This window comes from Brachyhypopomus gauderio, unplaced genomic scaffold, assembly GCF_052324685.1.
Source record: "Brachyhypopomus gauderio isolate BG-103 unplaced genomic scaffold, BGAUD_0.2 sc90, whole genome shotgun sequence".
Taxonomy (NCBI): Eukaryota; Metazoa; Chordata; class Actinopteri; order Gymnotiformes; family Hypopomidae; genus Brachyhypopomus; species Brachyhypopomus gauderio.
Window position 1 is genome coordinate 193042 of NW_027506911.1, and position 14059 is coordinate 207100.

The 14059-nt window shown below is 43.6% G+C and overlaps 27 non-coding genes across 27 annotated transcripts; 11 read left to right on the plus strand and 16 right to left on the minus strand.

Moving 5' to 3' along the window:
- Positions 1-577: 577 nt before the first annotated feature.
- On the minus strand, positions 578-650 carry trnaf-gaa (transfer RNA phenylalanine (anticodon GAA)). The gene has a single exon. It is a non-coding gene; the product is annotated as a tRNA-Phe (tRNA).
- Positions 651-925: 275 nt separating this feature from the next.
- On the plus strand, positions 926-998 carry trnaa-ugc (transfer RNA alanine (anticodon UGC)). Its single transcript has one exon. It is a non-coding gene; the product is annotated as a tRNA-Ala (tRNA).
- A 468-nt stretch (positions 999-1466) lies between these two features.
- Positions 1467-1539, minus strand: trnaf-gaa (transfer RNA phenylalanine (anticodon GAA)). Its single transcript has one exon. It is a non-coding gene; the product is annotated as a tRNA-Phe (tRNA).
- A 275-nt stretch (positions 1540-1814) lies between these two features.
- trnaa-ugc (transfer RNA alanine (anticodon UGC)) lies at positions 1815-1887 on the plus strand. The gene has a single exon. It is a non-coding gene; the product is annotated as a tRNA-Ala (tRNA).
- Positions 1888-2356: 469 nt separating this feature from the next.
- On the minus strand, positions 2357-2429 carry trnaf-gaa (transfer RNA phenylalanine (anticodon GAA)). The gene has a single exon. It is a non-coding gene; the product is annotated as a tRNA-Phe (tRNA).
- Positions 2430-2704: 275 nt separating this feature from the next.
- Positions 2705-2777, plus strand: trnaa-ugc (transfer RNA alanine (anticodon UGC)). The gene has a single exon. It is a non-coding gene; the product is annotated as a tRNA-Ala (tRNA).
- Positions 2778-3246: 469 nt separating this feature from the next.
- Positions 3247-3319, minus strand: trnaf-gaa (transfer RNA phenylalanine (anticodon GAA)). Its single transcript has one exon. It is a non-coding gene; the product is annotated as a tRNA-Phe (tRNA).
- A 275-nt stretch (positions 3320-3594) lies between these two features.
- Positions 3595-3667, plus strand: trnaa-ugc (transfer RNA alanine (anticodon UGC)). Its single transcript has one exon. It is a non-coding gene; the product is annotated as a tRNA-Ala (tRNA).
- Positions 3668-4135: 468 nt separating this feature from the next.
- On the minus strand, positions 4136-4208 carry trnaf-gaa (transfer RNA phenylalanine (anticodon GAA)). Its single transcript has one exon. It is a non-coding gene; the product is annotated as a tRNA-Phe (tRNA).
- Positions 4209-4483: 275 nt separating this feature from the next.
- trnaa-ugc (transfer RNA alanine (anticodon UGC)) lies at positions 4484-4556 on the plus strand. The gene has a single exon. It is a non-coding gene; the product is annotated as a tRNA-Ala (tRNA).
- A 469-nt stretch (positions 4557-5025) lies between these two features.
- On the minus strand, positions 5026-5098 carry trnaf-gaa (transfer RNA phenylalanine (anticodon GAA)). The gene has a single exon. It is a non-coding gene; the product is annotated as a tRNA-Phe (tRNA).
- A 275-nt stretch (positions 5099-5373) lies between these two features.
- Positions 5374-5446, plus strand: trnaa-ugc (transfer RNA alanine (anticodon UGC)). The gene has a single exon. It is a non-coding gene; the product is annotated as a tRNA-Ala (tRNA).
- A 468-nt stretch (positions 5447-5914) lies between these two features.
- trnaf-gaa (transfer RNA phenylalanine (anticodon GAA)) lies at positions 5915-5987 on the minus strand. The gene has a single exon. It is a non-coding gene; the product is annotated as a tRNA-Phe (tRNA).
- Positions 5988-6262: 275 nt separating this feature from the next.
- Positions 6263-6335, plus strand: trnaa-ugc (transfer RNA alanine (anticodon UGC)). The gene has a single exon. It is a non-coding gene; the product is annotated as a tRNA-Ala (tRNA).
- Positions 6336-6803: 468 nt separating this feature from the next.
- trnaf-gaa (transfer RNA phenylalanine (anticodon GAA)) lies at positions 6804-6876 on the minus strand. Its single transcript has one exon. It is a non-coding gene; the product is annotated as a tRNA-Phe (tRNA).
- An 817-nt stretch (positions 6877-7693) lies between these two features.
- trnaf-gaa (transfer RNA phenylalanine (anticodon GAA)) lies at positions 7694-7766 on the minus strand. Its single transcript has one exon. It is a non-coding gene; the product is annotated as a tRNA-Phe (tRNA).
- Positions 7767-8582: 816 nt separating this feature from the next.
- Positions 8583-8655, minus strand: trnaf-gaa (transfer RNA phenylalanine (anticodon GAA)). The gene has a single exon. It is a non-coding gene; the product is annotated as a tRNA-Phe (tRNA).
- Positions 8656-8930: 275 nt separating this feature from the next.
- trnaa-ugc (transfer RNA alanine (anticodon UGC)) lies at positions 8931-9003 on the plus strand. The gene has a single exon. It is a non-coding gene; the product is annotated as a tRNA-Ala (tRNA).
- Positions 9004-9472: 469 nt separating this feature from the next.
- On the minus strand, positions 9473-9545 carry trnaf-gaa (transfer RNA phenylalanine (anticodon GAA)). The gene has a single exon. It is a non-coding gene; the product is annotated as a tRNA-Phe (tRNA).
- A 275-nt stretch (positions 9546-9820) lies between these two features.
- On the plus strand, positions 9821-9893 carry trnaa-ugc (transfer RNA alanine (anticodon UGC)). Its single transcript has one exon. It is a non-coding gene; the product is annotated as a tRNA-Ala (tRNA).
- Positions 9894-10361: 468 nt separating this feature from the next.
- Positions 10362-10434, minus strand: trnaf-gaa (transfer RNA phenylalanine (anticodon GAA)). The gene has a single exon. It is a non-coding gene; the product is annotated as a tRNA-Phe (tRNA).
- A 275-nt stretch (positions 10435-10709) lies between these two features.
- Positions 10710-10782, plus strand: trnaa-ugc (transfer RNA alanine (anticodon UGC)). The gene has a single exon. It is a non-coding gene; the product is annotated as a tRNA-Ala (tRNA).
- Positions 10783-11250: 468 nt separating this feature from the next.
- On the minus strand, positions 11251-11323 carry trnaf-gaa (transfer RNA phenylalanine (anticodon GAA)). Its single transcript has one exon. It is a non-coding gene; the product is annotated as a tRNA-Phe (tRNA).
- An 816-nt stretch (positions 11324-12139) lies between these two features.
- trnaf-gaa (transfer RNA phenylalanine (anticodon GAA)) lies at positions 12140-12212 on the minus strand. The gene has a single exon. It is a non-coding gene; the product is annotated as a tRNA-Phe (tRNA).
- Positions 12213-13028: 816 nt separating this feature from the next.
- trnaf-gaa (transfer RNA phenylalanine (anticodon GAA)) lies at positions 13029-13101 on the minus strand. The gene has a single exon. It is a non-coding gene; the product is annotated as a tRNA-Phe (tRNA).
- A 275-nt stretch (positions 13102-13376) lies between these two features.
- Positions 13377-13449, plus strand: trnaa-ugc (transfer RNA alanine (anticodon UGC)). The gene has a single exon. It is a non-coding gene; the product is annotated as a tRNA-Ala (tRNA).
- Positions 13450-13917: 468 nt separating this feature from the next.
- On the minus strand, positions 13918-13990 carry trnas-gga (transfer RNA serine (anticodon GGA)). The gene has a single exon. It is a non-coding gene; the product is annotated as a tRNA-Ser (tRNA).
- Between the last annotated feature and the right edge of the window lie 69 nt (positions 13991-14059).

A 14059-nucleotide genomic window follows, 5' to 3' on the forward strand; every position in this document is an offset into this window, starting at 1 on the left:
CCTTAAAACTCCAATCAAAAGAATAAACTCTTGAGAGGGAGATTAGCTCAAGTGGTAGAGCGCTCGCTTTGCATGCGAGAGGTAGTGGGATCGATGCCCACATTCTCCAAAGCTCTCTTACTGACTCCTTGCTTGCTTACGATAAGCATGAAGCAGCCAGCTTTAGTCTTAAGGGAATAATTTCATGACCTTCAAAGGTCTCTTAGAACATGGTCACTTTGGATTCCTCCAGCAAACAGTTGACATCTTTGCCACATCTCTTTTTACTTTTGGACAAAGGCTGTCCATAAGCCGAAGGAAGCAGAGGAAAGTCCAGTTCAGTCAAAACTTAAGCATGTCGTGAAGTGGTACACCTATGCTTTTGGACAACGCGTACATGCAAGTTGACACCTACACATTTCCTTCTCCAAATGCTTTATCAGCAGATAAATTGAACATCTAGAGTCTCAAGTTCTGACAATCCCACTGTGAAATCTCACAACAAAACATCAAACAGTTTATGTCTGTTTATAATTTTTCAACTGAATGCACAGGTCATTCAAAAGCTGAGGCTTTCCGCCTAGCTAGGTCGAGTTCATGCCGAAACCCGGGATCGAACCAGGGACCTTTAGATCTTCAGTCTAACGCTCTCCCAACTGAGCTATTCCGGCAAACTGCAGATAAACCACGTCGAGATGCAAACGAAACTTTATCAACGACTGTTACCTTTCCTTAGGTTCTTGCAACATGCTTTCACAGCGTAACGGTTTCGGCACAGTGAAATTCACGGACAGGTACAGCAAGACCTAATTTGGCAATGTTTATCATGATGCCGACATGAGAAAACCTTGTGGGTCAATGCTGGATTCGGTATTATTTCCTAGTCGGGCTGAGCTGATCCGTAAGCTTTCCTTAAAACTCCAATCAAAAGAATAAACTCTCGAGAGGGGGATTAGCTCAAGTGGTAGAGCGCTCGCTTTGCATGCGAGAGGTAGTGGGATCGATGCCCACATTCTCCAAAGCTCTCTTACTGACTCCTTGCTTGCTTACGATAAGCATGAAGCAGCCAGCTTTAGTCTTAAGGGAATAATTTCATGACCTTCAAAGGTCTCTTAGAACATGGTCACTTTGGATTCCTCCAGCAAACAGTTGACATCTTTGCCACATCTCTTTTTACTTTTGGACAAAGGCTGTCCATAAGCCGAAGGAAGCAGAGGAAAGTCCAATTCAGTCAAAACTTAAGCATGTCGTGAAGTGGTACACCTATGCTTTTGGACAACGCGTACATGCAAGTTGACACCTACACATTTCCTTCTCCAAATGCTTTATCAGCAGATGAATTGAACATCTAGAGTCTTGAGTTCTGACAATCCCACTGTGAAATCTCACAACAAAACATCAAACAGTTTATGTCTGTTTATAATTTTTCAACTGAATGCACAGGTCATTCAAAAGCTGAGGCTTTCCGCCTAGCTAGGTCGAGTTCATGCTGAAACCCGGGATCGAACCAGGGACCTTTAGATCTTCAGTCTAACGCTCTCCCAACTGAGCTATTCCGGCAAACTGCAGATAAACCACGTCGAGATGCAAACGAAACTTTATCAACGACTGTTACCTTTCCTTAGGTTCTTGCAACATGCTTTCACAGCGTAACGGTTTCGGCACAGTGAAATTCACGGACAGGTACAGCAAGACCTAATTTGGCAATGTTTATCATGATGCCAACATGAGAAAACCTTGTGGGTCAATGCTGGATTCGGTATTATTTCCTAGTCGGGCTGAGCTGATCCGTAAGCTTTCCTTAAAACTCCAATCAAAAGAATAAACTCTTGAGAGGGGGATTAGCTCAAGTGGTAGAGCGCTCGCTTTGCATGCGAGAGGTAGTGGGATCGATGCCCACATTCTCCAAAGCTCTCTTACTGACTCCTTGCTTGCTTACGATAAGCATGAAGCAGCCAGCTTTAGTCTTAAGGGAATAATTTCATGACCTTCAAAGGTCTCTTAGAACATGGTCACTTTGGATTCCTCCAGCAAACAGTTGACATCTTTGCCACATCTCTTTTTACTTTTGGACAAAGGCTGTCCATAAGCCGAAGGAAGCAGAGGAAAGTCCAATTCAGTCAAAACTTAAGCATGTCGTGAAGTGGTACACCTATGCTTTTGGACAACGCGTACATGCAAGTTGACACCTACACATTTCCTTCTCCAAATGCTTTATCAGCAGATGAATTGAACATCTAGAGTCTCGAGTTCTGACAATCCCACTGTGAAATCTCACAACAAAACATCAAACAGTTTATGTCTGTTTATAATTTTTTCAACAGAATGCACAGGTCATTCAAAAGCTGAGGCTTTCCACCTAGCTAGGTCGAGTTCATGCCGAAACCCGGGATCGAACCAGGGACCTTTAGATCTTCAGTCTAACGCTCTCCCAACTGAGCTATTTCGGCAAGCTGCAGATAAACCACGTCGAGATGCAATCGAAACTTTATCAACGACTGTTACCTTTCCTTAGGTTCTTGCAACATGCTTTCACAGCGTAACGGTTTCGGCACAGTGAAATTCACGGACAGGTACGGCAAGACCTAATTTGGCAATGTTTATCATGATGCCAACATGAGAAAACCTTGTGGGTCAATGCTGGATTCGGTATTATTTCCTAGTCGGGCTGAGCTGATCCGTAAGCTTTCCTTAAAACTCCAATCAAAAGAATAAACTCTTGAGAGGGGGATTAGCTCAAGTGGTAGAGCGCTCGCTTTGCATGCGAGAGGTAGTGGGATCGATGCCCACATTCTCCAAAGCTCTCTTACTGACTCCTTGCTTGCTTACGATAAGCATGAAGCAGCCAGCTTTAGTCTTAAGGGAATAATTTCATGACCTTCAAAGGTCTCTTAGAACATGGTCACTTTGGATTCCTCCAGCAAACAGTTGACATCTTTGCCACATCTCTTTTTACTTTTGGACAAAGGCTGTCCATAAGCCGAAGGAAGCAGAGGAAAGTCCAATTCAGTCAAAACTTAAGCATGTCGTGAAGTGGTACACCTATGCTTTTGGACAACGCGTACATGCAAGTTGACACCTACACATTTCCTTCTCCAAATGCTTTATCAGCAGATGAATTGAACATCTAGAGTCTCGAGTTCTGACAATCCCACTGTGAAATCTCACAACAAAACATCAAACAGTTTATGTCTGTTTATAATTTTTTCAACAGAATGCACAGGTCATTCAAAAGCTGAGGCTTTCCACCTAGCTAGGTCGAGTTCATGCCGAAACCCGGGATCGAACCAGGGACCTTTAGATCTTCAGTCTAACGCTCTCCCAACTGAGCTATTTCGGCAAGCTGCAGATAAACCACGTCGAGATGCAATCGAAACTTTATCAACGACTGTTACCTTTCCTTAGGTTCTTGCAACATGCTTTCACAGCGTAACGGTTTCGGCACAGTGAAATTCACGGACAGGTACGGCAAGACCTAATTTGGCAATGTTTATCATGATGCCAACATGAGAAAACCTTGTGGGTCAATGCTGGATTCGGTATTATTTCCTAGTCGGGCTGAGCTGATCCGTAAGCTTTCCTTAAAACTCCAATCAAAAGAATAAACTCTTGAGAGGGGGATTAGCTCAAGTGGTAGAGCGCTCGCTTTGCATGCGAGAGGTAGTGGGATCGATGCCCACATTCTCCAAAGCTCTCTTACTGACTCCTTGCTTGCTTACGATAAGCATGAAGCAGCCAGCTTTAGTCTTAAGGGAATAATTTCATGACCTTCAAAGGTCTCTTAGAACATGGTCACTTTGGATTCCTCCAGCAAACAGTTGACATCTTTGCCACATCTCTTTTTACTTTTGGACAAAGGCTGTCCATAAGCCGAAGGAAGCAGAGGAAAGTCCAATTCAGTCAAAACTTAAGCATGTCGTGAAGTGGTACACCTATGCTTTTGGACAACGCGTACATGCAAGTTGACACCTACACATTTCCTTCTCCAAATGCTTTATCAGCAGATGAATTGAACATCTAGAGTCTCGAGTTCTGACAATCGCACTGTGAAATCTCACAACAAAACATCAAACAGTTTATGTCTGTTTATAATTTTTCAACTGAATGCACAGGTCATTCAAAAGCTGAGGCTTTCCGCCTAGCTAGGTCGAGTTCATGCTGAATCCCGGGATCGAACCAGGGACCTTTAGATCTTCAGTCTAACGCTCTCCCAACTGAGCTATTCCGGCAAACTGCAGATAAACCACGTCGAGATGCAAACGAAACTTTATCAACGACTGTTACCTTTCCTTAGGTTCTTGCAACATGCTTTCACAGCGTAACGGTTTCGGCACAGTGAAATTCACGGACAGGTACAGCAAGACCTAATTTGGCAATGTTTATCATGATGCCAACATGAGAAAACCTTGTGGGTCAATGCTGGATTCGGTATTATTTCCTAGTCGGGCTGAGCTGATCCGTAAGCTTTCCTTAAAACTCCAATCAAAAGAATAAACTCTTGAGAGGGGGATTAGCTCAAGTGGTAGAGCGCTCGCTTTGCATGCGAGAGGTAGTGGGATCGATGCCCACATTCTCCAAAGCTCTCTTACTGACTCCTTGCTTGCTTACGATAAGCATGAAGCAGCCAGCTTTAGTCTTAAGGGAATAATTTCATGACCTTCAAAGGTCTCTTAGAACATGGTCACTTTGGATTCCTCCAGCAAACAGTTGACATCTTTGCCACATCTCTTTTTACTTTTGGACAAAGGCTGTCCATAAGCCGAAGGAAGCAGAGGAAAGTCCAATTCAGTCAAAACTTAAGCATGTCGTGAAGTGGTACACCTATGCTTTTGGACAACGCGTACATGCAAGTTGACACCTACACATTTCCTTCTCCAAATGCTTTATCAGCAGATGAATTGAACATCTAGAGTCTCGAGTTCTGACAATCCCACTGTGAAATCTCACAACAAAACATCAAACAGTTTATGTCTGTTTATAATTTTTTCAACAGAATGCACAGGTCATTCAAAAGCTGAGGCTTTCCACCTAGCTAGGTCGAGTTCATGCCGAAACCCGGGATCGAACCAGGGACCTTTAGATCTTCAGTCTAACGCTCTCCCAACTGAGCTATTTCGGCAAGCTGCAGATAAACCACGTCGAGATGCAATCGAAACTTTATCAACGACTGTTACCTTTCCTTAGGTTCTTGCAACATGCTTTCACAGCGTAACGGTTTCGGCACAGTGAAATTCACGGACAGGTACGGCAAGACCTAATTTGGCAATGTTTATCATGATGCCAACATGAGAAAACCTTGTGGGTCAATGCTGGATTCGGTATTATTTCCTAGTCGGGCTGAGCTGATCCGTAAGCTTTCCTTAAAACTCCAATCAAAAGAATAAACTCTTGAGAGGGGGATTAGCTCAAGTGGTAGAGCGCTCGCTTTGCATGCGAGAGGTAGTGGGATCGATGCCCACATTCTCCAAAGCTCTCTTACTGACTCCTTGCTTGCTTTCGATAAGCATGAAGCAGCCAGCTTTAGTCTTAAGGGAATAATTTCATGACCTTCAAAGGTCTCTTAGAACATGGTCACTTTGGATTCCTCCAGCAAACAGTTGACATCTTTGCCACATCTCTTTTTACTTTTGGACAAAGGCTGTCCATAAGCCGAAGGAAGCAGAGGAAAGTCCAGTTCAGTCAAAACTTAAGCATGTCGTGAAGTGGTACACCTATGCTTTTGGACAACGCGTACATGCAAGTTGACACCTACACATTTCCTTCTCCAAATGCTTTATCAGCAGATGAATTGAACATCTAGAGTCTCGAGTTCTGACAATCCCACTGTGAAATCTCACAACAAAACATCAAACAGTTTATGTCTGTTTATAATTTTTCAACTGAATGCACAGGTCATTCAAAAGCTGAGGCTTTCCGCCTAGCTAGGTCGAGTTCATGCCGAAACCCGGGATCGAACCAGGGACCTTTAGATCTTCAGTCTAACGCTCTCCCAACTGAGCTATTCCGGCAAACTGCAGATAAACCACGTCGAGATGCAAACGAAACTTTATCAACGACTGTTACCTTTCCTTAGGTTCTTGCAACATGCTTTCACAGCGTAACGGTTTCGGCACAGTGAAATTCACGGACAGGTACAGCAAGACCTAATTTGGCAATGTTTATCATGATGCCGACATGAGAAAACCTTGTGGGTCAATGCTGGATTCGGTATTATTTCCTAGTCGGGCTGAGCTGATCCGTAAGCTTTCCTTAAAACTCCAATCAAAAGAATAAACTCTTGAGAGGGGGATTAGCTCAAGTGGTAGAGCGCTCGCTTTGCATGCGAGAGGTAGTGGGATCGATGCCCACATTCTCCAAAGCTCTCTTACTGACTCCTTGCTTGCTTACGATAAGCATGAAGCAGCCAGCTTTAGTCTTAAGGGAATAATTTCATGACCTTCAAAGGTCTCTTAGAACATGGTCACTTTGGATTCCTCCAGCAAACAGTTGACATCTTTGCCACATCTCTTTTTACTTTTGGACAAAGGCTGTCCATAAGCCGAAGGAAGCAGAGGAAAGTCCAATTCAGTCAAAACTTAAGCATGTCGTGAAGTGGTACACCTATGCTTTTGGACAACGCGTACATGCAAGTTGACACCTACACATTTCCTTCTCCAAATGCTTTATCAGCAGATGAATTGAACATCTAGAGTCTTGAGTTCTGACAATCCCACTGTGAAATCTCACAACAAAACATCAAACAGTTTATGTCTGTTTATAATTTTTCAACAGAATGCACAGGTCATTCAAAAGCTGAGGCTTTCCACCTAGCTAGGTCGAATTCATGCCGAAACCCGGGATCGAACCAGGGACCTTTAGATCTTCAGTCTAACGCTCTCCCAACTGAGCTATTTCGGCAAGCTGCAGATAAACCACGTCGAGATGCAAACGAAACTTTATCAACGACTGTTACCTTTCCTTAGGTTCTTGCAACATGCTTTCACAGCGTAACGGTTTCGGCACAGTGAAATTCACGGACAGGTACAGCAAGACCTAATTTGGCAATGTTTATCATGATGCCAACATGAGAAAACCTTGTGGGTCAATGCTGGATTCGGTATTATTTCCTAGTCGGGCTGAGCTGATCCGTAAGCTTTCCTTAAAACTCCAATCAAAAGAATAAACTCTTGAGAGGGGGATTAGCTCAAGTGGTAGAGCGCTTGCTTTGCATGTGAGAGGTAGTGGGATCGATGCCCACATTCTCCAAAGCTCTCTTACTGACTCCTTGCTTGCTTACGATAAGCATGAAGCAGCCAGCTTTAGTCTTAAGGGAATAATTTCATGACCTTCAAAGGTCTCTTAGAACATGGTCACTTTGGATTCCTCCAGCAAACAGTTGACATCTTTGCCACATCTCTTTTTACTTTTGGACAAAGGCTGTCCATAAGCCGAAGGAAGCAGAGGAAAGTCCAATTCAGTCAAAACTTAAGCATGTCGTGAAGTGGTACACCTATGCTTTTGGACAACGCGTACATGCAAGTTGACACCTACACATTTCCTTCTCCAAATGCTTTATCAGCAGATGAATTGAACATCTAGAGTCTCGAGTTCTGACAATCCCACTGTGAAATCTCACAACAAAACATCAAACAGTTTATGTCTGTTTATAATTTTTTCAACAGAATGCACAGGTCATTCAAAAGCTGAGGCTTTCCACCTAGCTAGGTCGAGTTCATGCCGAAACCCGGGATCGAACCAGGGACCTTTAGATCTTCAGTCTAACGCTCTCCCAACTGAGCTATTTCGGCAAGCTGCAGATAAACCACGTCGAGATGCAATCGAAACTTTATCAACGACTGTTACCTTTCCTTAGGTTCTTGCAACATGCTTTCACAGCGTAACGGTTTCGGCACAGTGAAATTCACGGACAGGTACGGCAAGACCTAATTTGGCAATGTTTATCATGATGCCAACATGAGAAAACCTTGTGGGTCAATGCTGGATTCGGTATTATTTCCTAGTCGGGCTGAGCTGATCCGTAAGCTTTCCTTAAAACTCCAATCAAAAGAATAAACTCTTGAGAGGGGTATTAGCTCAAGTGGTAGAGCGCTCGCTTTGCATGCGAGAGGTAGTGGGATCGATGCCCACATTCTCCAAAGCTCTCTTACTGACTCCTTGCTTGCTTACGATAAGCATGAAGCAGCCAGCTTTAGTCTTAAGGGAATAATTTCATGACCTTCAAAGGTCTCTTAGAACATGGTCACTTTGGATTCCTCCAGCAAACAGTTGACATCTTTGCCACATCTCTTTTTACTTTTGGACAAAGGCTGTCCATAAGCCGAAGGAAGCAGAGGAAAGTCCAATTCAGTCAAAACTTAAGCATGTCGTGAAGTGGTACACCTATGCTTTTGGACAACGCGTACATGCAAGTTGACACCTACACATTTCCTTCTCCAAATGCTTTATCAGCAGATGAATTGAACATCTAGAGTCTCGAGTTCTGACAATCGCACTGTGAAATCTCACAACAAAACATCAAACAGTTTATGTCTGTTTATAATTTTTCAACTGAATGCACAGGTCATTCAAAAGCTGAGGCTTTCCGCCTAGCTAGGTCGAGTTCATGCTGAAACCCGGGATCGAACCAGGGACCTTTAGATCTTCAGTCTAACGCTCTCCCAACTGAGCTATTCCGGCAAACTGCAGATAAACCACGTCGAGATGCAAACGAAACTTTATCAACGACTGTTACCTTTCCTTAGGTTCTTGCAACATGCTTTCACAGCGTAACGGTTTCGGCACAGTGAAATTCACGGACAGGTACAGCAAGACCTAATTTGGCAATGTTTATCATGATGCCAACATGAGAAAACCTTGTGGGTCAATGCTGGATTCGGTATTATTTCCTAGTCGGGCTGAGCTGATCCGTAAGCTTTCCTTAAAACTCCAATCAAAAGAATAAACTCTTGAGAGGGGGATTAGCTCAAGTGGTAGAGCGCTCGCTTTGCATGCGAGAGGTAGTGGGATCGATGCCCACATTCTCCAAAGCTCTCTTACTGACTCCTTGCTTGCTTACGATAAGCATGAAGCAGCCAGCTTTAGTCTTAAGGGAATAATTTCATGACCTTCAAAGGTCTCTTAGAACATGGTCACTTTGGATTCCTCCAGCAAACAGTTGACATCTTTGCCACATCTCTTTTTACTTTTGGACAAAGGCTGTCCATAAGCCGAAGGAAGCAGAGGAAAGTCCAATTCAGTCAAAACTTAAGCATGTCGTGAAGTGGTACACCTATGCTTTTGGACAACGCGTACATGCAAGTTGACACCTACACATTTCCTTCTCCAAATGCTTTATCAGCAGATGAATTGAACATCTAGAGTCTCGAGTTCTGACAATCCCACTGTGAAATCTCACAACAAAACATCAAACAGTTTATGTCTGTTTATAATTTTTTCAACAGAATGCACAGGTCATTCAAAAGCTGAGGCTTTCCACCTAGCTAGGTCGAGTTCATGCCGAAACCCGGGATCGAACCAGGGACCTTTAGATCTTCAGTCTAACGCTCTCCCAACTGAGCTATTTCGGCAAGCTGCAGATAAACCACGTCGAGATGCAATCGAAACTTTATCAACGACTGTTACCTTTCCTTAGGTTCTTGCAACATGCTTTCACAGCGTAACGGTTTCGGCACAGTGAAATTCACGGACAGGTACGGCAAGACCTAATTTGGCAATGTTTATCATGATGCCAACATGAGAAAACCTTGTGGGTCAATGCTGGATTCGGTATTATTTCCTAGTCGGGCTGAGCTGATCCGTAAGCTTTCCTTAAAACTCCAATCAAAAGAATAAACTCTTGAGAGGGGGATTAGCTCAAGTGGTAGAGCGCTCGCTTTGCATGCGAGAGGTAGTGGGATCGATGCCCACATTCTCCAAAGCTCTCTTACTGACTCCTTGCTTGCTTACGATAAGCATGAAGCAGCCAGCTCTAGTCTTAAGGGAATAATTTCATGACCTTCAAAGGTCTCTTAGAACATGGTCACTTTGGATTCCTCCAGCAAACAGTTGACATCTTTGCCACATCTCTTTTTACTTTTGGACAAAGGCTGTCCATAAGCCGAAGGAAGCAGAGGAAAGTCCAATTCAGTCAAAACTTAAGCATGTCGTGAAGTGGTACACCTATGCTTTTGGACAACGCGTACATGCAAGTTGACACCTACACATTTCCTTCTCCAAATGCTTTATCAGCAGATGAATTGAACATCTAGAGTCTCGAGTTCTGACAATCCCACTGTGAAATCTCACAACAAAACATCAAACAGTTTATGTCTGTTTATAATTTTTCAACAGAATGCACAGGTCATTCAAAAGCTGAGGCTTTCCGCCTAGCTAGGTCGAGTTCATGCCGAAACCCGGGATCGAACCAGGGACCTTTAGATCTTCAGTCTAACGCTCTCCCAACTGAGCTATTTCGGCAAGCTGCAGATAAACCACGTCGAGATGCAAACGAAACTTTATCAACGACTGTTACCTTTCCTTAGGTTCTTGCAACATGCTTTCACAGCGTAACGGTTTCGGCACAGTGAAATTCACGGACAGGTACGGCAAGACCTAATTTGGCAATGTTTATCATGATGCCAACATGAGAAAACCTTGTGGGTCAATGCTGGATTCGGTATTATTTCCTAGTCGGGCTGAGCTGATCCGTAAGCTTTCCTTAAAACTCCAATCAAAAGTATAAACTCTTGAGAGGGGGATTAGCTCAAGTGGTAGAGCGCTCGCTTTGCATGCGAGAGGTAGTGGGATCGATGCCCACATTCTCCAAAGCTCTCTTACTGACTCCTTGCTTGCTTACGATAAGCATGAAGCAGCCAGCTCTAGTCTTAAGGGAATCATTTCATGACCTTCAAAGGTCTCTTAGAACATGGTCACTTTGGATTCCTCCAGCAAACAGTTGACATCTTTGCCACATCTCTTTTTACTTTTGGACAAAGGCTGTCCATAAGCCGAAGGAAGCAGAGGAAAGTCCAATTCAGTCAAAACTTAAGCATGTCGTGAAGTGGTACACCTATGCTTTTGGACAACGCGTACATGCAAGTTGACACCTACACATTTCCTTCTCCAAATGCTTTATCAGCAGATGAATTGAACATCTAGAGTCTTGAGTTCTGACAATCCCACTGTGAAATCTCACAACAAAACATCAAACAGTTTATGTCTGTTTATAATTTTTCAACAGAATGCACAGGTCATTCAAAAGCTGAGGCTTTCCACCTAGCTAGGTCGAATTCATGCCGAAACCCGGGATCGAAGCAGGGACCTTTAGATCTTCAGTCTAACGCTCTCCCAACTGAGCTATTTCGGCAAGCTGCAGATAAACCACGTCGAGATGCAAACGAAACTTTATCAACGACTTTTACCTTTCCTTAGGTTCTTGCAACATGCTTTCACAGCGTAACGGTTTCGGCACAGTGAAATTCACGGACAGGTACAGCAAGACCTAATTTGGCAATGTTTATCATGATGCCGACATGAGAAAACCTTGTGGGTCAATGCTGGATTCGGTATTATTTCCTAGTCGGGCTGAGCTGATCCGTAAGCTTTCCTTAAAACTCCAATCAAAAGAATAAACTCTTGAGAGGGGGATTAGCTCAAGTGGTAGAGCGCTCGCTTTGCATGCGAGAGGTAGTGGGATCGATGTTCACATTCTCCAAAGCTCTCTTACTGACTCCTTGCTTGCTTACGATAAGCATGAAGCAGCCAGCTTTAGTCTTAAGGGAATAATTTCATGACCTTCAAAGGTCTCTTAGAACATGGTCACTTTGGATTCCTCCAGCAAACAGTTGACATCTTTGCCACATCTCTTTTTACTTTTGGACAAAGGCTGTCCATAAGCCGAAGGAAGCAGAGGAAAGTCCAATTCAGTCAAAACTTAAGCATGTCGTGAAGTGGTACACCTATGCTTTTGGACAACGCGTACATGCAAGTTGACACCTACACATTTCCTTCTCCAAATGCTTTATCAGCAGATGAATTGAACATCTAGAGTCTCGAGTTCTGACAATCCCACTGTGAAATCTCACAACAAAACATCAAACAGTTTATGTCTGTTTATAATTTTTCAACAGAATGCACAGGTCATTCAAAAGCTGAGCCTTTCCGCCTAGCTAGGTCGAGTTCATGCCGAAACCCGGGATCGAACCAGGGACCTTTAGATCTTCAGTCTAACGCTCTCCCAACTGAGCTATTCCTGCAAACTGCAGATAAACCACGTCGAGATGCAAACGAAACTTTATCAACGACTGTTACCTTTCCTTAGGTTCTTGCAACATGCTTTCACAGCGTAACGGTTTCGGCACAGTGAAATTCACGGACAGGTACAGCAAGACCTAATTTGGCAATGTTTATCATGATGCCAACATGAGAAAACCTTGTGGGTCAATGCTGGATTCGGTATTATTTCCTAGTCGGGCTGAGCTGATCCGTAAGCTTTCCTTAAAACTCCAATCAAAAGAATAAACTCTTGAGAGGGGGATTAGCTCAAGTGGTAGAGCGCTCACTTTGCATGCGAGAGGTAGTGGGATCGATGCCCACATTCTCCAAAGCTCTCTTACTTACTCCTTGCTTGCTTACGATAAGCATGAAGCAGCCAGCTTTAGTCTTAAGGGAATAATTTCATGACCTTCAAAGGTCTCTTAGAACATGGTCACTTTGGATTCCTCCAGCAAACAGTTGACATCTTTGCCACATCTCTTTTTACTTTTGGACAAAGGCTGTCCATAAGCCGAAGGAAGCAGAGGAAAGTCCAATTCAGTCAAAACTTAAGCATGTCGTGAAGTGGTACACCTATGCTTTTGGACAACGCGTACATGCAAGTTGACACCTACACATTTCCTTCTCCAAATGCTTTATCAGCAGATGAATTGAACATCTAGAGTCTCGAGTTCTGACAATCCCACTGTGAAATCTCACAACAAAACATCAAACAGTTTATGTCTGTTTATAATTTTTCAACAGAATGCACAGGTCATTCAAAAGCTGAGCCTTTCCGCCTAGCTAGGTCGAGTTCATGCCGAAACCCGGGATCGAACCAGGGACCTTTAGATCTTCAGTCTAACGCTCTCCCAACTGAGCTATTCCTGCAAGCTGCGGATAAACCACGTCGAGATGCAAACGAAACTTTATCAACGACTGTTACCTTTCCTTAGGTTCTTGCAACATGCTTTCACAGCGTAACGGTTTCGGCACAGTGAAATTCACGGACAGGTACAGCAAGACCTAATTTGGCAATGTTTATCATGATGCCAACATGAGAAAACCTTGTGGGTCAATGCTGGATTCGGTATTATTTCCTAGTCGGGCTGAGCTGATCCGTAAGCTTTCCTTAAAACTCCAATCAAAAGAATAAACTCTTGAGAGGGGGATTAGCTCAAGTGGTAGAGCGCTCGCTTTGCATGCGAGAGGTAGTGGGATCGATGCCCACATTCTCCAAAGCTCTCTTACTTACTCCTTGCTTGCTTACGATAAGCATGAAGCAGCCAGCTTTAGTCTTAAGGGAATAATTTCATGACCTTCAAAGGTCTCTTAGAACATGGTCACTTTGGATTCCTCCAGCAAACAGTTGACATCTTTGCCACATCTCTTTTTACTTTTGGACAAAGGCTGTCCATAAGCCGAAGGAAGCAGAGGAAAGTCCAATTCAGTCAAAACTTAAGCATGTCGTGAAGTGGTACACCTATGCTTTTGGACAACGCGTACATGCAAGTTGACACCTACACATTTCCTTCTCCAAATGCTTTATCAGCAGATGAATTGAACATCTAGAGTCTCGAGTTCTGACAATCCCACTGTGAAATCTCACAACAAAACATCAAACAGTTTATGTCTGTTTATAATTTTTCAACAGAATGCACAGGTCATTCAAAAGCTGAGGCTTTCCACCTAGCTAGGTCGAATTCATGCCGAAACCCGGGATCGAACCAGGGACCTTTAGATCTCCAGTCTAACACTCTCCCAACTGAGCTATTTCGGCAAGCTGCAGATAAACCACGTCGAGATGCAAACGAAACTTTATCAACGACTGTTACCTTTCCTTAGGTTC